We start from the raw sequence: 25,188 nt of genomic DNA on the forward strand, positions 1-25,188 counted from the left end.
GCTGACAAATACTTTCTCACTATACCTGGTCTCGCTCTTCATTTCCTGTCTTTACCTCCCTCTTCATACCTTTCTTTCTTCACTCCTCTATGCCAGGCTTCCCCAAACTCCGGCCCTCCAGATGTTACTGAACTACAACTCCCATGATTCTCAGCCTATCTATTTCATTCATTGATTCATGGGAGTTGTAGTTCAGAAAAATCTGGAGGGCTTGAGTTTGGGGAAGCCTGCTCTATGTTGTACTATTGCTGTTTGCAGATGTTCTACCCATTTGCTTGGGGACCAAGGGAATTTTTTTTTAATTTTTATTTTTTTTCTCGATCTTTGATTCTGCTACATGGATGACCGCCACCTGCAATATGTACATTTGCTAAGTCAAGGGACCTGGATTTATTTTTTTATAGATTATGGTTATATAACTCCTGATATTCCTGTGCATGTATTGTGCACTCACATACTTTGACCTTATTGCACACAGGAGCCATTACGTGTAGATACATATGCGTGTAATTTTCCTTTTTTGACGTGCGCTGACCGGGCCCCCTGACAATCCATTTCCATCGGGTGGCCCTAACAGCATGGGCCACCCGATGGACCTCTTGGAGGGCGGCCCCGGCGGTTTGCCGCCCGGGCCCGGGCCGCAAAAGATTTAGGTCGGTACCCGGTTGCAGGGGTCCGCAGGGCTGCCGGGCCCCCTGGAGTGACGGGCCCGGTCGCAGCTGCGACCCCTGGGACCGCGGTATGTTTTCCGCTGTCTCATGCACAATACCACAAACAACTCATGAACATATACTGTACAATATAACGCAACGCTACAAAGCAACTGCAGCACCCATAAAAAACACACGCAGAAAACGGCAACATACACACTTCGATTTACACATATAGTATCGGCATGCAGAAGGTACTTCAAAATCTTGTTTTGGCACATTGCTACTAAAAGGTTGCCTAACCTACTCTAGCGGTTTCTCTCGCCCATTGGCCCATCAGGCTCTATTGCAAACCGATTGCACCGCAGCTCCTATGTTTAACTTTCTGTAGATCGTTTATTCTCTTAATTTTGCATAGAAGTAACATAACACACTATATTAGGGAGCTCTCGTTGGTGGGGTGGTATTAACCTTCAATAGTCTGGTTTCAGTCTTAGCCTATTACTCTCTAGCAGCGTCTCAGCAATATTTACTGTAAATTACTGTATTATTACACACAAGCTTGGTTATAACTAACAGTAATTTTCATGTGTTTATCTTAGTCTCGTCATTCTGAATATTCGGTATAGATGCTAATCGTATGTATGCTGCTACCAGACTATTTGTTTTCTCATTTAATTTTTGCATGTTTCCTTAACCTTACTTACATAACTTTAAAAAGGGCACTGTACACTCATTACTTGTGACATTACTACGCTTCAGCCATATTGTATACTAATGTTTTGAAACTGCCGAATGAATTTTATGCCCGCAAAAATAAAGAATTCAAAAACAAAACAAAAAAAGACATGAAAGAAAGAAGATGTGATTGAACACACACACAGCAAAAATCCCCAAATTGCTTGTGTGATAAAAGGAACACTATAGACACCAGAACCTACACTACAGCTTAATGCAGTATTTCTGCGGCAAAGAGCCTGTACGTGCAGCATCAGCAATGTAAAGTGTAAATGCTATCTGTTCTGAGAAACTTGACAGCAACTAGAGGGACTTCCTGGGTTTGGTCTTCAAGATTACTGAACGCTCCCCCATAGAGGAGATGCTAATTGGCGACTACAGTGCATGCACACGAGCCCTTCAGCGCTTCTCTATGGAAGCAGGATTGATGGGTGGTGCTGAATCTCAAACTATAATTCAAAGGATTCCTATAGTGCCAGGAAAACAAACTCGTTTTCATGGCACTATAGGTTTAAAAGGTGCCCCGCTCCCTTGGGGCTGAAGGGGTTAAATCCCCTTCAGCCACTTACCTGTATCCAGCGCCGATGTCCCTTAGCACTGGGTCAGGCTCCGCCCATGCTCCTTTCCCACTGACATCAGCCACGGGGGAGACCCAACACGCATGCGCAGCAATGGCCGCACGTGCATTAGACCGCCCCAGACTCTCTGGAACTGCAATGTTTTACATTGCATCACTAAGTGCAATAGGGACACGGCAATGAGCTGAAGTGGTCTGGGTGCCTACAGTGTCACTTTAACACTATAACAGTAGGAATACATGTTTGTGTTTCTAATGCGGCAGTGTTCCTTTAAGTACAAAACAGGCAAACTGAAGATGTGTATAAACACAAAAAGAATTCAGCGCTAGTAATCACAAAATTAGTCAAGGTAGGCAGCAACCCAAATGAAGGAAAACCCCTCGGGTCCTTCGGTGGATAGATATAAAAAGATATGGAAGGGCTGCGCCAAATAAGAGTAGATAGTCCAGAGTCCATAGATGGTTATTAATTCTGTATTTTATTGTGTATTTTGGATCAATAAAAGTTTTTTGGCTACTTTATTGTACCAATCCTCTTTTTATTGCACTCTCTATGCACTTTAAACTTTTTTTTACCTATTCCTGGCATTTTAACCTCTCCTGGTTACTTTTACTTCCACTGGCAATTTTAAAGTTCCAGTACTCCAAGAAATCCTAGGTGGGGATCATACCACCAGCGCCTATCCAAAGAGCAGTACCTCTGCTCTATCTTTGTGAGTATTATTTTATTTCCTCTACTACTCTCTTAACCTATCACAATTGAGAGCACTATTGCTGCTTTTTATTCTTCTATATTGGAGCCTTGGATCACCAGACGGTGCTGACGGACGTATCGCCGCTACATATCCTATAAGCGGGGATTATACCGCTGTACGCTATCCACACCAGAGCTGGCCATAGCTCCCTCAAATGTGAGTTTTTTTACCTCTACTTATCTGCACACTGAACCACATCAAAATTGAGAGCACTATTGTCGCTTTCTGTCTTTCTTTTCCGAGTTCTGGACTACCAGACGGTGTTGACGGAGACCCCCTCCCTACATATCCCATAAGCGGGGATTATACCGCTGTACGCAAACCACACCAGAGCTGGCCATAGCTCTCTTGAATGTGAGTTCTCTACATTTTGTTACCTATCACACCCTGAACTTTTCTACTATACCATTAGTCGCCTCTACCTCTCTTGTATTTACATATACGGAACGGTCTACACTAGACGCATCCACAGAGGAACTCTATCAAGTATCCTAGACCATCTATTGGCACCTTGGCAATACTTTACTGGACTATCTACCCTTATTTGGCGCAGCCCTTCCATATCTTTTTAAACTGAAGATGTGTCACTAAAGAATTAATGGCACTGAGATCATCCAAATGCAGCATCATTAGGGCTTCGGTCTATAGAAATAGCTTCCCATAATTACAAATTATTAGGTTATAATTTCAATTTAGAAAGTAGCACACAACAAAAGCAGAAAAAATATAATTTAAAAAAAACTGTAGTCCCAGAACTAGACTTTAAATGGGGTAGCTCTAGAAACACAAAAATATGAATTTGCACTCCTCTCTGTAGGCCCTTTCTTGCAAAAGTTTACCTGCCCTGTAGCCAATACCATTGATGCTCTCAGCATTCCAGGAAAACGTTAGAGTAATGACATCCTAATGGGGCTTTCTAGGAACTGAAAAAAAAAATACAGAAAAACTGTGACAATTTTGCATAGGACCAAAGGTGGCAGGTGTCACCCTCCCCAAAATCACACCTCCCTTTGACTAAAATCTTGAGAATGACGGTAAGTACACAGTTTACATTTTTATTCCCCTGCCTCTGGAAAAGTTTCTGGGGATACCTTAGCCCTACTTTGATATTTTTTAGAAGACTCAAGATGTCAAGGATGCAGATAGCAGATCGAGGAGCAGGCATTTTATGCAAGTCATGTGTAGCTTTATACTGAGGTGATTGGTACTGCAGACATTTTTTGTGAAATAGTTTTGACAATGAAAGGCACAAGTATGCGTGCTGTACATGAAATATATACCCCCCCCCTCCCCCTGTTTTGCCTCCACATTGGAAGACATATGCAATTTTAGAGAATATGTATATATTTTCCTAGCTTTCTGTGTTTTGTCACAATCACTTTTAATGTTAACTATCACAGTTTACATTTTTATTCCCCTGCCTCTGGAAAAGTTTCTGGGGATACCTTAGCCCTACTTTGATATTTTTTAGAAGACTCAAGATGTCAAGGATGCAGATAGCAGATCGAGGAGCAGGCATTTTATGCAAGTCATGTGTAGCTTTATACTGAGGTGATTGGTACTGCAGACATTTTTTGTGAAATAGTTTTGACAATGAAAGGCACAAGTATGCGTGCTGTACATGAAATATATACCCCCCCCCCTCCCCCTGTTTTGCCTCCACATTGGAAGACATATGCAATTTTAGAGAATATGTATATATTTTCCTAGCTTTCTGTGTTTTGTCACAATCACTTTTAATGTTAACTATCTGTTAAGTAGTTTTGGTTAGATAAGCTATTTTGAGGCTGTTTACCTCTTTATGCACAGAGACAGAAAGATAGACAGGTACAATTTTCGTTCACATCTATTTGGATGACAAGCTGTATCTTCCAAATTTTAATGTATGTGGTAGAAATAATAAAAAAAAAAATAATAATTCTGATATCAAATGCTGCAACAATATTCCTTTAAATCACACGATATTCTTAGTGCCTAGTCATGCACCTGCTATTACATAGGCTGACAAGACGTTAATTCTGATTATTTACACCTAGATTTATGTTCACAGATGACCTGACAAAACTAGCCTAAGTCTGCTGAGAATAGAAAAAACTACTTCAAAATACCAGGAAGAAAAATCCTGAACACGTGACGGGAAAACTAAAGAAGGGCAAAGTTTGCCTTAGCCCAAGCACACTGTGCCTCCTCCTTATTTTTGTTATTGTCTTCCCTGGGGGTGAAGGGAGTTAGTGTGAAGCAGCTGGGGGAGGGAAAGAGGGCGCACATGCGCTTTGGGATCAGACAGAACCAATGCTGTCTCAATGTCTCTGGGGTAGAGACCAGCAGCTTCATTGTACAGGGGAAGAAGCCCAGTCTCTGGATACACACTCCTCAAGGAAGGCTAAAGGACAGGGACAGGCACAGCTGCCATAACTTTGCCAGCAGCCCAGGAGGGAGGCAGGAGAAGCACGCTGCACCTCACTGCAAGGTAAGAGCCGGTGCAGGCATATAATGCCCATAATTAGTGACTGGTGAGGCTGATGCCCTCTGCATTGTGTGAAGGACCCTATTCTTTGCTAGGCTGAGGATGGACCCCAGGAGACCAGTCTCTTGTTCCTTTGTGCTCCCCGGCAAACTAACCATTGATGTGCCGGTATTTTACACAGCATCTCATTTACCTGACCTTTTGGAATGAAATCATTTCAAGCATGTACTGGGAAATCATACCAGCAATGCATGCACTGCAGGGATTAGGTTATTGTAAGCTTTGTGTTGTCTGTCCCCTTGCCATTATTTGTTTGATTTTTTTAGATTTTTGATTTTATTGCTGTACTTTGCCATTTATGTCACCGTCATGGACATGAAATCAATTCTCCCAGTGCTGGGGTCAAGTAAAGCATTGTAGATGGTTAAATAACATTGGGGGTATGGCTGATGCTTCTGTAAGTTCGAAGTTCTACAAGTGGAGCAGTCACCACGGAAACCAATGGAATGTTCCTGCTGATTGCTCCATATTTAACTTTGCTCCAGAATTACTCTGCGTACATAACCAGTAATGATGTGCAAAGCTGAATAGTATTATGATCATTTTTTTTCTAAAGAGAGAAATGCCAGCCCGGCTCACAGAGGGTTAATCTTGGTTCATATTTTGCTGTAATCTCAGTTTCAAGAACATCTTTTGAAATTTGATAGAAGAAAATGAATTTTGGGAAATGAAGGGAGGGGTGTATTTACAGGCTCATGTCATAGCTTTGAACAGTGTCTGAACTCTTAGAATGAATAATCACAAGGTTATATTAGGCTCTGCAATAAAATAAGAGCTAATGCCCAGCCTGTGTTTTAATGGTGCAGTTTAGAGACTCCAGTGCAGGTTGAATTGCTATGAAGGGTTTAGATGAAAGAGATGAGTTTTTCAGATGTTTGACTCTCAGCAAAGTTGAGTTTCACTCTGAATCAGAGATCCTGTCTGATCATGCCTTTTCATGCACTGCTTATGTCTCATGTTGAATAAGTGTCTCTCTTATTTTATTCAGCATGTTTTCATGGACCAGACACCCACATGCACCAGTGTGATTCCAAAGACAAATTATGTCCACAATGTGAACCCATACAGAGACCGACCATATTTACAGTTAAAGAGAAATCCTCGCCTTAAAACAATATCTGCGTTTTATAAATGATGCCTTGTCATATTAGCCTTTTTTTTTCTTTACATCTAATGTACTGTATAGAAAATGGCCAATTTCAGCTCCAGTTGAGGGTAACTTGAGGCTTAATAAATGAGATAAACGCTTTTAAGGTTAGGATCTATACAATATCAAAATTATGGAGGTTTGGCACCAACATCAGAGTGGTAGCACTACCTGAGTACAGCTTTAACAACCATATGTTTGCCATCCTTCCAAGGGTGGAGTGGCGCTCACGTTAAAGAATACCTTGCTGGCCAGAAGCTCGCACTTTTCTGCTGCTATACCTGCCATGTTGTCTCTGCATTACACCCCTTCTTCCTGCTAAGATGGCAGAGGATATTAGGCTAGAGAGATTTCATTAAAAACCCTCAATTTTTCTGCAGAGAGTTGCATGTAATATAAAATGTGGCATTGTACGACTTGGACAAATATAACTGCCTCTCTTGTTTTCCTAAAAAGCTAAATTAAAGGAACAGTGACACTATTTTGCATTTTGACATCGTGTTATTACATAGTACCCATAGAGTAGAATTGGTCGTACTGAGAGGTAGGAAGAAGAGTAAGACATTTCATGGTATTGTGGAAGAAATATGACTATTTTCGTAGTGAAGGTGATGCATAACTAACTAATTGTTTGTTATGTGCACTGTCTGCTAGTCAGATATATTCATGGGGGGATGTATATAAAATATGAAACCTTTCTATCGTCGCGATTAAGTATATCATTATTGCCTATTAAAGGCAAACTTCAAGTGGCAAAACGACCTTGTATTTGGTACAAGGATGTCTAATGTATCCTTAATTCTGCTAACCCCTTAAGGACCAAACTTCTGGAATAAAAGGAAATCATGACATGTCACATATGTCATGTGTCCTTAAGGGTTAAACGACTTAAGAACTTTTAGATAAAAACTGGAGGGACTGTACCTAACCCCTCATAGCACAATAACCTTTACATTTATCTTTAGTGCTTATGGTGCCCCTTTAATTACAGTTGCAGAGATTAACAAACATTGCTGCAGCTATATAAACCAAGATGCTCCTAGTGACATAACTATGAGTAACTATACTTATTCCTGGTTGAACAAGTTCATGATGTATGATATGCCTGACATATCCTAACTAATTTATATGGGCTCACTTGTAGGCTTCTATTGAAATTACAAACAGATTTGTAAAAATGAAGCAGCCAATTAGAACGTTCCATTAGTTACTACACAAGTCTATTAGTTACCATGGTGACTGCTCCTCTTTTACAACGTTGCTCCAGATTCTTAACCTCACTAAGTAACTCGTTACAGTCAAAACTGTCTGTAATCAGAAATGTATATTTGGGCCTATGGAGATTAGCTTTCTTGTTTAGACTTTCAGGAATTTCATAACAGGAAAAGCAGTTTTCTGCTTAGTTCTCTACCAGCTTATTTCGTTGAAAGGATGGGTTTTACAAGCCCACACTGGTTGGCAAAACTGTTTAGTCAACAAAGTCCTTATTAGTATGGAAAACTGTGCATACTACTAAAGGGAAAATTGTCGGGAATCCAGAGTGATTTCAAAGTGAATTTAAAATGGCTCTGTCGCCAAATATAAATGTTATTTAATCTGCTTTTATAAAGCCCACTGTTTCTCTTTTTATTTCTTTTTCCCAACACACTATTTTCGTGAAATACATAAAGAAAAGTAGTGATTATTTTTCCTCATTTCCATCAGTAAACCTGACAAAACGTGACAATGGGTGGAGCTTAAAGCAACTTTCTGTTTTAGCTGCCAATCAAATTTACCGACGATAAACAAAAACATTTTAACACTGAGCAGTTGGAAACGTCAGGCACAATAACCACCTCCAGTGAGATAACGTGGTTATGGTGCCTAGTGACTTAAAATAAGTATCTGGCAGAAAAAATCATCTCTTATTGACTGAGTTTAGTGCTTTTTGGGAAATGAGAAATAATTAATTTTAAATACTATTCACAATAGCATTATGTTTCATGGAGAAAGCTCCACACTTTTATTGAAACAAGTTACTGTAGTATTCTGATAATAACTATAAACAGACATTCAAATCCATTTTTACATTTTATTTCTTTTATTGTATGTAGTTTATCCTTAAAGTGGCTCTGTCACTTTCGGGGGGTGTTTGCATATTTTGTGCTTCACCTGCAATATTTTCCGATTCACGTGCTAGGAGCTGCATTAGTGCTGTTCTCCTGTGCATGCATAGTTACATAGTTAGATAGCTGAAAAGAGACTTGCATCCATCAAGTTCAGCCTTCCTCACACCTGTTTTTTGCTGTTGATCCAAAAGGCAAAAAAAAAACCCCCAGTTTGAAGCACAATTTTGCAACAAGCTAGGACAAAAAATTCCTTCTTGACCCCAGAATGGCAGTCAGATTTATCCTTGAATCAAGCAGTTATTACCCTACATTGAAAGATTATATCCTTGAATATTCTGTCTTTGCAAGTATGCATCTAGTAGCTGTTTGAACATCTGTATGGACTCTGATAAAACCACTTCTTCAGGCAGAGAATTCCACATCCTGATTGTTCTTACAGTAAAAAAACCTTTCCTTTGCCTTAGACAAAATCTTCTTTCTTCCAGTCTAAACGCAAGGCCTCGTGTCCTATGTAAAGTCCGGTTTGTGAATAGATTTCCACACAATGGTTTGTATTGGCCCCGAATATATTTGTATAATGTTATCATATCCCCTCTCAGGCGACGTTTTTCTAAACTAAATAGGTTTAAATTTGAGAGTCTATGAAGAAACCTGCGAGAGCTTCCATAGATTATATCTTACAATGCTTGAGATTTCGACAGCCCTTTCTTGTGACCGCTGCAGGGATTTGGCAAGAGCTGATAGCAAAGCTCAGTCTTTTATCAACCTCAGGCTTGCCCATAAGTCTTCTGATATCTTTTGATTGCATTTGGAATTTTAATGAAATTCCAATGCAGTAAGCATGAATGTTTAATAAAAATACTCAGAAGTCAGGGAGTTGCTTTAAATTTAATTATTTTTCTTTTTTTTTTAGTAATTAATTTTTGAACTCTCTGCAGTTCACTGTTTACTGAGAAAACCCATTAACCCAGTTTGAAAATTGTGATCAAAGTAGTAAAGTTTAATGCATGTATTCACTAAATGCCAAAGAGTTTAGTAAATAGCCATCAAGTCTTGTAAATTGCTCTAAATCGGATAGTCTGGCCTATATTTTATACCATCTAGTGAACTGCACTGGCAGACAGACCTTTTGTAGATTATTTGCCTGCCTGCAAGTCTTCTAGAGACAATGCTTTTGTCAATAGTGAAGGGAAAGAGATGTAATACTTGGGTTAAGGATTGTGCACGAGGGATGATGAATTTTCAGAGTAGGATTCAAAAAAGGCACTGATTGGGGTAATATCTAAAATACATATTTCTTGTGCACAATAAAATCACTTTTGGTAAAAACAAAATATCCATATCACAGCTATAGTACATAAAGCAATAACATTCCAATTCCTGGCGGTTCAGTCAGACTCCGACAACTCGAACAAGAGCAGCTTGCATCTTGTATCTGTAAACAGACTGGAAGTAGAAAATAGAATTAAAATCTCAAGCAGGGGCCATGATCGGAAGTCACTGCAAATAGTCCACAGTGATTTTACTTGGGGAGCTTTATCAAGTTGGTGATCTGCCTATAAAAGATGGCTACGTACAGATAAACCCAAATAGAATCCCACCTCAGCCCCAGGCTCTGTAATATATGCATACCTATAAATAATAATAAACTGCATATAAAAATAGAAAATGTATATACATTATAGAATTGACCAAGACAATTATACAATTATCAGTGGAATGTAATTATAAATATAAACCACTTACTCATATTAGTATATATATATATATATATATATATATATATATATATATATATATATATATAAATCATTGTGTTATTATAATTATAAAATCATATACCTACTCTGAGAGTTTACATTACAGATATTGTTTAGTTAGCATTCTGAGTCATCTTCAAACTGAAGGATGCAATAGTAGACCCCCATTTTTTTAATTAATTGTAAAAAAATAAATCTAAAATATGTCATAAATATTAAATGCGCCAAAAAGAAATTAAAAAAGATAGGTAACTTTGAACATAATATACTTGATACAAATATAGGCTATTACTAAGGGCTATTCATTAAAGGGAGAATTGTTGGAAATTCAAAGTGAATTCAGACCAAAATGGCTGATCTGGAAGCAGTGATAAAGCTTACATCTGAAATTCACTTTGAATTCCTGACAACTCTCACCTTAGTAAATAGCCCTGTATGTCTAGACCATGAAGTAGCTGATACCTATTAGTTATTCCTAGCACTTCCAGTATTTGTATTGCCTTCTGACCAACAGTGATTCATGGGATATGTAGCACAGCACAAAAAAGATGAATAACATTACTGCCTAATATCAGTTCTATCACAGCTAATGCTAGTTTAGTTATGGTTCTATTCACAATTTTGTAATTGGAGCTATAGATATGACTATGCATGCACCCAGCTGCGATGGATCCTGTCAAAGAAGGTGCGCACTTATGTGTGTGCGCTCACAGTACAGCTGCTGTTAGTGAAGGTGACCGACTTGAATGATGGAAGCAGACAAACAGTCCTTGATTAGGATGTTCGAGTCTGGGCCTTTAGATTTTGCTTTAGAGGAAGAAAATAGCAAAGATTTAAGAGATACATTTTCAGGGACAGCTTTCTAGCACCATAACAACAATAAGTTCAAGTGATGATTGTGCTTGGAATGTCCCTTTAACATGCAAAATGGTCTACAGCAAGCTGATTCAGACCTACTAAATAGACACTTTTTATAGATAAAAAAAAAACAAAAACATTATCATTACCATGGTGAATAACAAAATCACTAATCTGTTCTGTAAAAATAGCTCTAACAAACGTGCATGTTTCACTCACACGACAAAGTGCAAGATTCTTTTTTTTTATGAAACAATGTTTACCACTAAAATATCTGTGAGGAACTGAATTGTAATATCTACATGTGAAACTGCTGTTCTTAGAGGGAACGTCAAAATCAGCCCAAGCCACAACTCATTCCACAACTTTGATGAATCTGGAACCTATGTCTGATTTGCTAATGTATGATAGGGAATCAGCCCCATGTATTTATTTTATAAAAGCTTACACAGTGGCATAGACTGAGCCATAGTTTAAATCTGACTCTAATCTCAGTGTGGAATGAAATGTATTCTGAGTTTGTCTCCTTCTCAGAGCCTATCTATTATATTTATTTATGTTGTATTGAAAATGTATGTATCTACAACTTACAATCTATTTTATTTAATGTAAATATGTAAGGCTAGAAATGTGCCACCAAGATTTATCACTCATGACAGGCGTTAAAAGGACATTCCATTGCTTTTTTAAACAGATTACACAGATAATGCATCAAATTATGTCAAAACTTTAAAAATTAAAACAAAATGATTTATAGATTGTGATTCAAAGTTTTTTGCTCAAGGCTCTGTCCTGTCAAGGTTTTACTGTTGTTTTCAATTGGAGTTTACCATATCCCATAAATCTTTGCCTCCCTTTGTGCAAACAGGTACATTTTCTATATTTGTCTAAAGTGTTTGTAACCAGCTGTAGAACAAAGATATCACTCTCATTCATGGTAAAACATGCAGTCCCACACTGTGTTATCTGAATGATTTTAAGATAATCACTAGAGCGTAAAAGACTCTCTTTATAGAGTGTTAATATTTTTAGCAGCACGTTACAGTGAGAGTGACACTTTAAAATACAATATAGAGATATTTTTCCAGAGATCCCTCGGTTTGTATCAATTTACTCAAAAACACTTTGACGCAGGATTGTTTCAGGGCCATCCTCACACCATAACTACTACAGGTGATTAGTGGTTATGGTGCTTAGGGTGACCTTATTGGCTGATAGATCTGAGCTAATCCTTAAGATTCCATTGCTTTCAGTGGGGATGTTTCAGGAATCCACTAAACTTAAAAAGTTGCACAGCAGTTTACGGAAAAAATACACAGCAATAGTAAGGGTAGATTATGCTTTATAGATTTTATCAAATACACAAACCAATCAGTGAATGTTGTACTGACCATCCATCTGTGTTTGTTATTCAAGAAAAATAATGCAGTATGTAACAGTCATTTCTGTTTGCTTATGATTATTTATTGATTGATTTAAAAAAAAACCAATAGTTTAGGTAAGAGTACAGAAGAAACGAGGGAAATCAGGGGATTTGTTTTTTTCTCTTTTGTTTTTAGGTGACATATATACTTTAAGGGAAAGCATTGTGTTTTAAGGAGATAGTAAATGTAAATGATTATTGATGGACTCAGTCACTGAAAACAGTTTCAATCAGTAGTACCAATAGCCAAAGGGCTATAAATTAATTAATCCTGTTGTATTTCCCACACTTGGTCTCCCTCCCCCACTACCTCATCATCATGCAATCAATTCCATGTCTGCCAGTCTGTCTGTATGTACATGTTAAAAAACTCACCACTTAGTAGGAATCATAGTGTGAAAAAAAGCAAGTTTTACCTGTAAAACGTTGCACACAGTTTGGTAGAGCTATGACAGAATGCTGTAAAATAGACTGATGACCTAGTTTTTGATTAACTCTGTAACTAGGATTTAGAGTGCATTTTAGAGGTCAGATGCTACAATGAACACACAAACGTTTCAACATGGAAGTTATTAAAATGTTGTAATCAAAATCTGGGCAAAGCTCTAAAAATGGAGCAGGAACATCTCTTCGGTTTCCATGGTGATTGCTCCACTTTCATAACCTTGTCCGTTTTATCAGGACCTATTGATCGACCATTGTTTTCACAAGTCAGTATGCCGTGCCTGTAAGTTTAAAGGAACACTATAGTCACCTAAATTACTTTAGCTAAATAAAGCAGTTTTAGTGTATAGATCATTCCCCTGCAATTTCACTGCTCAATTCACTGTCATTTAGGAGTTAAATCACTTTGTTTCTGTTTATGCAGCCCTAGCCACACCTCCCCTGGCTATGATTGACAGAGCCTGCATGAAAAGAAAACTGGTTTCACTTTCAAACAGATGTAATTTACCTTAAATAATTGTATCTCAATCTCTAAATTGAACTTTAATCACATACAGGAGGCTCTTGCAGGGTCTAGCAAGCTATTAACATAGCAGGGGATAATAAAATATTAAACAGAACTTGCAATAAAGAAAGCCTAAATAGGGCTCTCTTTACAGGAAGTGTTTATGGAAGGCTGTGCAAGTCACATGTAGGGAGGTGTGACTAGGGTTCATAAACAAAGGGATTTAACCCTTTCACGACCGCGGACGGTTCAGGACCGTCAGCGGTAAAACGTGCGTTTGGACCGCTGACGGTCCTGAACCGTCATAGCGGAAAACGGGCTGCAGGAAGCGATCAAAGATCGCTCTTGCCCGTACTATGATGTAACTATCTGCCAGACATCCCAGGCAGATAGTAACAGCCAATTACGGTGTGTGAGCGATCCGCGATTGCTCACAATTGGCTGCTGTCAAAGTGGGTGTTACAAACACTCACTTTGACAGAGATCTCTGCCCCTCTCTCCTCTGTAGCGTTTTGTGAGGCGAGAGAGACAGAGATCGTGATAGTTTGTTGCAGCAGAGTGTTCCAGAGAGTTGGAAAAAGTATCAGCAGTGAATTAAAAATCCATTTTAACCCCTTCCCTGCCAGATCTGTTTCAGCAGTGCATTTGTACTGTCTGTCTTTTTTTTTTTGCCCTTAAAGGGTTAAATTTGTTTTAAAAATATTTGTCTTAGTCTGTCTTAGTCTGTTTTAGTCTGTCTTAGTCTGTCTTAGTCTGTCGTAGTCTGTCGTAGTCTGTCGTAGTCTGTCTTAGTCTGTCTTAGTCTGTCTTAGTCTGTCTTAGTCTGTCGTAGTCTGTCGTAGTCAGTCAGTTTCCTTCCCCCAAATCTCCATTAGATTTTTGTGACAGGAGTTAGTTTAGGGATTGCTGTTTAGTCTGTTTTAGTAAAAAAAAAAAAAAAAAAAAAAAGTATAAAAAAAAATTTGTGTGTTTGTAATTTGTTTTAGTCGTGTGTAAAACATGCAGCGTATGTATAACTTGCAGGAGGCATATGCCTTCTTGGCGTCAGACTCTGACGCCACTGACACTGCGTCAGATTTTGACCCAGGTCAGTTTTCTGACATGTCTAGTCAAGACGACATGTCATCTGTGTGTGAGCCGGCTGAAGAAAGAAGCTGTGCTTCCTCTGCTATGCCAAATGTGGAGGAGGACTGGGTACCTCCACAGTTAGCCGAGCCCAACGGCCCCCCTTTTAGTGCCAACGCAGGCATTAATGTTAATGTGGATGGCTTCTCCCCAATGCAGTATGTAGAACTATTTTTAGGGGATACCATCTGGGAGGAGATTGCTTCCCAGACTAACTTGTATGCTACCCAATTTATTGACAACAATCCAGGTAGCTATACAGCCAGGGAGCATGACTGGCATCCCACAGATGTCCCAGAGCTTAAAAAATTCTGGGCTCTCACAATGCTCATGGGGATCATAAAAAAGCCATCGATTCGCTCATACTGGAGCACCAACCCAATAATGTCGAGTCCAGTATTCTCCCAAACCATGCCTAGAGCCAGATACGAGTTACTGCTGAGATTTTTACATTTCAGTGACAATACCCTCTGTCACCCTAGAGATCACCCCCAATACGATAGGCTTTATAAAATACGCCCACTGCTAGACCATTTTCAGGACAAATTTTCGGATGTTTATACCCCCCAACAAAATTTATCCATAGATGAATCTCTAATGAAATACAAAGGGAGATTAGGGTTCAGACAATACATCCCCTCAAAGCGCTCTAGGTATGGCATTAAACTGTACAAACTGTGTGAGAGCGAAAGCGGATACACATTTTCCTTTCGTGTATATGAGGGGAAAGATGGTCAACTGGACCCTCCTGACTGTCCTGACTCCCTGGGGACAAGTGGGAAACTTGTATGGGACCTACTAAACCCCTTGTTTAATAAAGGTTACCACCTTTATGTGGATAATTTTTATAGTAGTGTCCGTCTATTTAAAACACTTTATGCTTTACAGACACTGGCCTGCGGCACTGCCAGAAAAAATTCCAAAGATTTTCCACGATCTCTCATAGATGCAAAATTAAAAAAAGGCGAATGTAAAGCACTTCGGAAAGCTGAGGTGCTTGCACTAAAATTTAGGGACAGGAAGGATGTCCAAATGCTCACCACCATCCATGACGAACGCATGTCCGACGTCTCTGTCCGGGGCAGAGTAGAGTCCAAACCGGTTTGCATCAGGGCGTATAATAAGTACATGGGTGGTGTTGATTTGGCTGATCAGCTTATGCAGCCGTATCTTATTTTACGAAAAACCAAAGCATGGTATAAAAAGGTGGCTATATATCTGATGCAAATAGCAACCCACAACTCATTTTTACTTTTTAAAAAAAATAATCCAGGGAAAATCACCTTTCTCCAATTTCAATTGAAAATAATTTCTTTAACAATTTATGGAGATGGACAAGTTCCAACAACGGTGCAAGCTGAGTCCAGACATTTTATTTTTAAGTTACCGCCAACTGCTAGAAAAAAAACCCCCCAGAAACGTTGCCGGGTCTGTTTTAAAAACGGGAAAAGGACAGACACCCCTTTTCACTGTCCTGATTGTCCTTCGAAACCAGGACTCTGTGTAGGAACATGTTTCAAGCAGTACCACACAGAACAGTTGTAAGAAGTGTTCCTGAATTTTTATTTTATTTTCTGTTTCTTTGGAAAGCAGCCATTTTTTTGTTAGTCAGTTTCCTTCCCCCAAATCTCCAGTTTTAGATTCTATTTGCAGGAGTCAGTTTAAAGATTGCTGCTAAATGTACATTTGCTACCTGCACATTTGGCCTAACAAGTTTTCTGGCAGTAACACATAACCAGCTGTCCAAAACCAGATGACGTGTGCATAAAAACCAGAATAAAGAAAATACCACTACACTTTCTTTGGGGGGCAAAATGGTTGGGGGAAAGAAGTCAAAACACCCCATCCTCTATAACATTTGATGTCTACTTTATAAAAATATATACTATACATATTGGCATGATGGTAACATTAACTGGGGGGTACAAAAATATGTCAAACTGAAGATAGACCATGCATACCTATATATCAAGTTGAAAAACTGACATGTACAAGTTCTGATTGTTGCCTTTTGGCCCCCAAACAACCCGGCAACCATATACATGGGGGGTATCACTGTACTCAAGAGATGTTGCTGAACATATTGGGCAGTGTTTGGCAGTGACACGTAACAGGATCTGTTAATTCATGCCTAAAGTACAATGTGTGTGACAAAGAAACAAAAAAAGATTACTATCCAAAAGTTTGACAAAGGCTGGTGGTAGAATTCAGTGCATGAAAAGTGTTAAAATACCACAATTTAAAATGCCCTGGGTTGTCTACTTTTCAAAAATATATGGTTTGATGGGGGTAAAATACATTGGCTCAAATGGGACATGGGCGCAGGTTGATTACATGTCAAAATTCCAAGTTGGGAAACTGATAAGCGCACCTGCCAAACGTGGCCTTTTAGCCCCCAAAGAACCCGACAAGCCTATGCATGGGTGGTATCACTGTATTCAGGAGATCTTGCTGAACACATATTGGGGTGTTGTTTGGCAGTGACACATAACAGGATCTGATAATTCAGGACTAAAGTACAAGGTGTGTGAAAAAAACTGAAAAAAATGTACTAACTCAATGTTTGACAAAGCCTGGTGGTAGAATTAGTGCATGGAAAGTGTAAAAATTCCACCATGTGAAATACCCTAGGGTGTCTACTTTTCAAAAATATATGGTTTGATGGGGGTAAAATACATTGGCCGGCTTCAAAAATGTCCCAAATAGGACATGCATGCAGGTTGGCTACATGTCAAAATTCCGAGCTGGGAAACTGATATGCGCACCTGCAAAATGTGGCCTTTTAGCCCCCAAACAACCCAAAACACCTATACATGGGGGGTATCCCTGTACTCGGGAGATGTTACTGAACACATATTGGGGTGTTGTTTGGCAGTGACACATAACAGGATCTGTTAATTCATGCCTAAAGTACAATGTGTGTGAAAAAAACAGAAAAAAAATTACTAACTCAATGTTTGACAAAGCCTGGTGGTAGAATTAGTGCATGGAAAGTGTAAAAATTCCACCATGTGAAATACCCTAGGGTGTCTACTTTTCAAAAATATATGGTTTGATGGGGGTAAAATACATTGGCCGGCTTCAAAAATGTCCCAAATAGGACATGCATGCAGGTTGACTACATGTCAAAATTCCGAGCTGGGAAACTGATATGCGCACCTGCAAAATGTGGCCTTTTAGCCCCCAAACAACCCAAAACACCTATACATGGGGGGTATCCCTGTACTCGGGAGATGTTACTGAACACATATTGGGGTGTTGTTTGGCAGTGACACGTAACAGGATCTGTTAATTCATGCCTAAAGTACAATGTGTGTGAAAAAAACAGAAAAAAAATTACTAACTCAATGTTTGACAAAGCCTGGTGGTAGAATTAGTGCATGGAAAGTGTAAAAATTCCACCATGTGAAATACCCTAGGGTGTCTACTTTTCAAAAATATATGGTTTGATGGGGGTAAAATACATTGGCCGGCTTCAAAAATGTCCCAAATAGGACATGCATGCAGGTTGACTACATGTCAAAATTCCGAGCTGGGAAACTGATATGCGCACCTGCAAAATGTGGCCTTTTAGCCCCCAAACAACCCAAAACACCTATACATGGGGGGTATCCCTGTACTCGGGAGATGTTACTGAACACATATTGGGGTGTTGTTTGGCAGTGACACGTAACAGGATCTGTTAATTCATGCCTAAAGTACAATGTGTGTGAAAAAAACTGAAAGAAAATTACTAACTCAATGTTTGACAAAGCCTGGTGGTAGAATTAGTGCATGGAAAGTGTAAAAATTCCACCATGTGAAATACCCTAGGGTGTCTACTTTTCAAAAATATATGGTTTGATGGGGGTAAAATACATTGGCCGGCTTCAAAAATGTCCCAAATAGGACATGCATGCAGGTTGACTACATGTCAAAATTCCGAGCTGGGAAACTGATATGCGCACCTGCAAAATGTGGCCTTTTAGCCCCCAAACAACCCAAAACACCTATACATGGGGGGTATCCCTGTACTCGGGAGATGTTGCTGAACACATATTGGGGTGTTGTTTGGCAGTGACACATAACAGGATCTGTTAATTCATGCCTAAAGTACAATGTGTGTGAAAAAAACAGAAAAAAAATTACTAACTCAATGTTTGACAAAGCCTGGTGGTAGAATTAGTGCATGGAAAGTGTAAAAATTCCACCATGTGAAATACCCTAGGGTGTCTACTTTTCAAAAATATATGGTTTGATGGGGGTAAAATACATTGGCCGGCTTCAAAAATGTCCCAAATAGGACATGCATGCAGGTTGACTACATGTCAAAATTCCGAGCTGGGAAACTGATATGCGCACCTGCAAAATGTGGCCTTTTAGCCCCCAAACAACCCAAAACACCTATACATGGGGGGTATCCCTGTACTCGGGAGATGTTGCTGAACACATATTGGGGTGTTGTTTGGTAGTGACACCTAACAAAATCTGTGAATTTATACCTGAATTGCAATTTATGTGAAAAAAATAAAAAAAATAAACTACCTATGCAAAGTTTGACAAAGGTTTATGGTAAAATGGCTGCATAGAAAGTATCAAAATATTCTTAGATGAATACCCTGGGTTATCTAGTTTAAGAAAAATATATACATGTGGGGTGTTTTTTGGAGATTTATGACATAACAGTGTTACAATGTCACTATTGATACATTTGAAAAATGTAAATTTCGAAACCGCAATTTCCTACTTGTACTTATAGCCCTATAACTTGCAAATAAAAGCAAAAAAACACGTAAACATTGGGTGTTTTTAAACTAAGGACAAAATGTTTAATCTATTTAGCAGTTTGTTTCATTCGATTTTGTAGATCAGTAAAATATTTTTTAAGTAGAAGTCAAAAAACACGTTTTTTGGGGGTTTTTTCACCATATTTTACTATTTTTTTTAAAGTAAATGATATGAAATGATACAAATAATGGTATGTAAAGAAAGCCCTTCTTGTCCTGAAAAAAACAATATATAACTTGTATGGGAACAGTAAATGAGAGAGCGGAAAATTACAGCTAAACACAAACACCACAAAAGTGTTAAAATAGCTCTGGTCCTTAACGTACAAACATCGCAAAAACAGTCCGGTCCTGAAGGGGTTAACTCCTAAATGGCAGAGGATTGAGCAGTGAGGCTGCAGGGGCATGCTATATACACCAAAACTGCTTCATTAAGCTAAAGTTGTTCAGGTGACTATAGTGTCCCTTTAACAGAGGTCAATTTGACTTGGAAAAGTCCCAAAAACTACGTTTTTGAAAATTAGACACCTGTGGTTTTACCTTTTCGAAACTCAGTGACTTATTTTTAGATGCATAAAAATAGTTGCAAGATTAATCAACGATTTGACTTAAAGATTGCATTTATTTATATATCCCCTCAATACTTTCAATCAACCGACAGCCTGGTGATGTCAGGACTGATGAAATGCACACTGCCACCAGCTTTATAACTGGATTTGGAGATAAAATTGCCCTTATTGCCAGCCCTTCCAGGCACCTGCACATCTGCTCCAGTATGATGTGTCCCCTTTTGAGGATGGGCACGTTGTCCATGATGTTATTCGCGTTATGGACGTGTCTACTGCCAGCACCCACTCGTTACCTCATCCAATATTAAGACCATATGCACCTGCATATTTGTGTGCCAGTTGAATTTTTGGTATTATAGTGATCTGTTGTGGAGGTCGTTATTGCGCAACACTTATAAAAAAAAAAAAGCCATGTATTTTTTGCCCTTTATATGAGTGTCCATTTTTTTATGTGATTTTTATTTTCTCATATAGTTAAAAGATAAACAGCTTTCTGTGTTATTGTTTCTTGCATCACTGAGAGCGAAGACTAAAGTGTAGGGTATTATGTCACTGTGACTGTAATAAAAAATAAGGATTCTCTCTCGGATTGAATGATATGAAAATCTTTGGGGTGTGCTAGGCCGCAGGAATAATGGGTTGGAATATGTTAACTTTTCAGCCATTTTGATCTTAATTGAAATCATTCAATTATTTTTTAGCTCACCACAATTGGGGTTTTTCACTGAACAGTGAATTTTACGTAATGAAAAACCAAATTGCTAAATTTAGGCCAAAATAGAAAAAAACTCTCCAACTCAGCATGATTGTTTCGGTCTGGATCTTGAGGCTTAGTTTTCAATTACTGCTGTTTAGTGAATAAATCATTGTTTAATATTTACTAGAGAGGGCTTTTAAATACTTCTTTGGGTACTGTTTTGCATACTCATGGACTTTTCAAGTTTTTTTCTATACTGCTGACATCACAGAAGGACATTACCATAGACATTGCGGAGGTAAACTAAATTAAGTAGAAATAGCCATTTTGTGGGCTCATAAGGCCTTTCTGTTTATCCTCTGCTGTTAACATATAAATAACATATAAAAAAAAATTACAAATTGCAGAATAGTTTGAGAACACAAATGAATCAGATATATTTGCCCCTCTGTTATTTTTACAAATTCTGTTTTCACCTAACCACAATCCAGTTAGTAGTAACACAATCCTTTTGAAGAAACTCTCTAGCATTATAAATACATATATGTATTGCATTGTTAAAGTGTTCCTGATTGCATTAGATTATTGGGTGTATCACAGTTTCACCATGCCTGCCTTTGCATCTTCTTTTGGGATCATCCAAAGCATCATAGAGAAGCATTGAGGGCTCAATTGTTATCCAAATAGATGATCTTGCAGAGTCCATTAAAAAGCTTTGAGGGCCCTACTGCATGTTATTGCAGTGCTTCTCTGTGGGAAGACTTATTTGTATTATTACATTATTTATGTAATTATGTATATGGACATATGTATATTTCGTTTTGTTTTTATTTATTTATTTATACATAGATATATATATCATTACATTCTAAGTGTATTTTGATATAAATATATATATATATAAATATCAAAATACTGTTAGAATATAATTGCATATATATATATATATATATATATATATTTTTATAGTCATTAAAAATTATTTTTATTTTTTGTTATTTATTTTTATTAACATATTATTTGTATTTTATAATAATATATATATACCATATATATAGTTATTATATATATTGTATATATTCGTGTGTAATTTAAATATAAGTGTATTTTTATATTATATACGTATATATAAATATAAAAATACACTTAGTATGACATTATATATATGATACATATACATATATTATATATAGGTATATATAGATATAATACATGTATATATATATCATATATATATATATATATATTATATATACATATTATTATTTTTTTACACTGATTGCTTTATTTTTTAACTTTATTTTAGATTTTTCACTTGCAGGGAGACTGCCTGTCAGCACAGACAGTCCCCCTGCAGGCAGACACATGGACCCCTATTGCGGTCATGTGATCGAGTGATCACATGGCCGTGGGGTCCTGATCTGCCGAGGGGGGACTGCCCGGGCAGACAGGCAGTCCCCCTGGACTGGGTGGAGCACTGATCGCCGCCGTGGGACCGACGGCGATCAGGTAAGTAGTCCCAGACCGTTATGACGGTTCAGGACCGTCAGCGGTCCAAACGCACGTTTTACCGCTGACGGTCCTGAACCGTCAGCGGTCCTGAAGGGGTTAAAGGAACACTATAGCATTAGGGCAAATCTGTATTTTTAATGCTATGTGTCCCTCTCCTTATTCCTTTCTAAGTGTGCTTCCCACCTCCTGTGCAATAAAAATGTAATAAATAAAATATTTACTTACCTGTTTCCAGCGACGAGTCTCTCTCGGCTCTGCTCTCGGCGACATCATGGAGGAGGTAGAGCCTCCCCCATGATGGTCTAATCATGCAATACTCCTCATAGATTGGGGGCCCAATGTGCATGCTTTTCTATGGGGCTTCTATGTCACATGACTGAGTTTTATTATATAACATACTGTATTACCTTTCCCTGCCCTCCAGTTTTTTGTTACATATACCATCAGAGGCTATTTTAAGGCACTACTCCCAATTCCTTACTTCCATTAGTGCATGGGAAGAACCTCTAGTGGTTGCAGGGCCGGCCTTAGGCCTTTAGGCACCCTGTGCGAAAATTCATCACAGCGCCCCCCCCCCCCCCCTCGCCAGTCATACCCCATCATCCATGTGTAGTGTGTGTCAATATTTGTTATGTTTATATATAATATTTATTAAATTAATAATTATTTAAAAACAAAAATGTATTCCCCCTTCCCTGTTACCTTGCAGGGTGGGGCATGATGATCTCTGGTGATTCAGTATGCTAAGAATCTGGTCGGCGCCTCTACCAGGTGCATAATAATATTATGTAGTGTGCGTGGTGTCTGTGTGCGATAGGCGTGTAGGTTGTGTGTACTATTTGCAATGGTTGTATTGTGTCATATATGTGTGTGATATTTGTGCTGCACACAGTCCCAGGGGCACAGTGGGTAGGTAAGGAGGGGCAGGGGCACAGTGGGTAGGTCGGAGCAGGAGCCCAGTGGGTAGGTGGGGGGAGCAGTGGCACAGTGGGTAGGTGGGGGGGGAGCAGGGGCACTGTGGGTAGGTGGGAGCAGGAGCCCAGTGGGTAGGTAAGGGGGAGCAGAGGCACAGTGGGTAGGTGGGGTGAGCAGGGGCACTGTGGGTAGGTGGGAGCAGGAGCCCAGTGGGTAGGTGGGAGCAGGAGCCCAGTGGGTAGGTAAGGGGGAGCAGAGGCACAGTGGATAGGTGGGGGGAAGCAGGGGCACATTGATTAGGTGGGAGTAGGAGCCCAGTGGATAGGTAAGGGGGAGCAGAGGCACAGTGGGTAGGTGGGGGGGGAGCAGGGGCACAGTGATTAGGTGGGAGCAGGAGCCCAGTGGGTAGGTAAGAGGGGGCAGGGGCACAGTGGGTAGGTTGGTGCAGGAGCCCAGTGGGTAGGTAAGGGGGAGCAGAGGCACAGTGGGTAGGTGGGGGGGGGAGCAGGGGCACTGTGGGTAGGTGGGAGCAGGAGCCCAGTGGGTAGGTAAGGGGGAGCAGAGGCACAGTGGGTAGGTGGGGGGGAGCAGGGGCACTGTGGGTAGGTGGGGGTGAGCAGGGGCACTGTGGGTAGGTGGGAGCAGGAGCCCAGTGGGTAGTGGGAGCAGGAGCCCAGTGGGTAGGTAAGGGGGAGCAGAGGCACAGTGGGTAGGTGGGGGGAAGCAGGGGTACATTGATTAGGTGGGAGTAGGAGCCCAGTGGGTAGGTAAGGGGGAGCAGAGGCACAGTGGGTAGGTGGGGGGGGAGCAGGGGCACAGTGATTAGGTGGGAGCAGGAGCCCAGTGGGTAGGTAAGGGGGAGCAGGGGCACAGTGGGTAGGTGGGAGCAGGAGCCCAGTGGGTAGGTAAGGGGGAGCAGAGGCACAGTGGGTAGGTGGGGAGGAGCAGGGGCACAGTGGGTAGGTGGGAGCAGGAGCCCAGTGGGTAGGTGGGGGGAGCAGTGGCACAGTGGGTAGGTGGGGGGGAGCAGTGGCACTGTGGGTAGGTGGGAGCAGGAGCCCAGTGGGTAGGTAAGGGGGAGCAGGGGCACAGTGGGTAGGTGGGGGGGAGCAGGAGCCCAGTGGGTAGGTGGGGGGGAGCAGGGCAGTGTGAAGCTATGTGAGGGAGCAGGCACTCCTCCCTGCTTCCCTCTCTCACTTACCAGGCAGAGGGTTTAGTGTGTGTAGCTCCGCCCCCGCCGGTCGTGTAGCTCCGCCCCCGGCTCGCTAATACACCAGAGTGGAGGATAATAAAATCCGGGTGCTGTGTTAGGGGTGCTCAGAGCACTCCTATAATGCTGGTTTTGCTGTGCAGCGTGACCAGCATTAGGGGAGAGCTCTGACTCTGAGCATTCACTCACAGCTTTCACTGGGGCCATGTGTGAGCTGTGTCAGCAGCATGGCGCCCCCTACTGGCATGGCGCCCTGTGCGGCCGCACAGCTCGCACACCCCAAAGGCCGGCCCTGAGTGGTTGTCATAGTGACAGTGCTTGGAAGTGGAGTTAACCTTGCAATGTAAACATTGCAGTTTCTCAAAAAACTGCAGTGTTTTGCTTTTCAGGGTTAAGAGGAAAGGGACACTGCACCCAAACCACTTCATTGAGCCAAACCACTTCATTGAGATGAAGTTGTCTGGGTGACTATAGTGTTCATTTAATGCTCCATCTTTAGTCTGTGCCCTTTTAATAACAGCACACCCACTATTTTAACTTCCTTACTCCTGTGTACCACCACGAATTACTGACGTATAAAGTATTGGCAATGGATAAACATATATATATATATATATATATATATATATATATATATATATATATATATATATATGTGTGTAACAAGGGCTTGCTCTCCTGGTTAAATTCTTAATGCCCGGTGCAGGTCTGGCAAAATCATATAAATATAGTAGAAAGGACCGCACTCCTAGGTCTTTGTGATCATTTTTTAATAATATTTAACTTTTATTTAATCAATATAAAAGTCAACGTTTCAGCCCCCACAAGTCCTGATGAAAGCTCCATGTGGGGGCTGAAACGTTGACTTTTATATGGATTAAATAAAAGTTACATTTTATTTG

General features: G+C 40.0%; 1 protein-coding gene across 1 annotated transcript in view; it reads left to right on the top strand.

The window, feature by feature from the left end:
• Positions 1-5,009: 5,009 nt before the first annotated feature.
• The window catches only part of RIN2 (Ras and Rab interactor 2), a 143,730-nt gene continuing 123,551 nt past the window's right edge, over positions 5,010-25,188 (top strand). The window contains exon 1 of the mRNA XM_063443685.1: positions 5,010-5,190. The gene's annotated coding sequence lies outside the window, so the exon portion shown is untranslated. The remainder of the gene's footprint in view (positions 5,191-25,188) is intronic.

This window comes from Pelobates fuscus, chromosome 2 (genome assembly GCF_036172605.1).
Source record: "Pelobates fuscus isolate aPelFus1 chromosome 2, aPelFus1.pri, whole genome shotgun sequence".
In the NCBI taxonomy this organism is placed as follows: domain Eukaryota; kingdom Metazoa; phylum Chordata; class Amphibia; order Anura; family Pelobatidae; genus Pelobates; species Pelobates fuscus.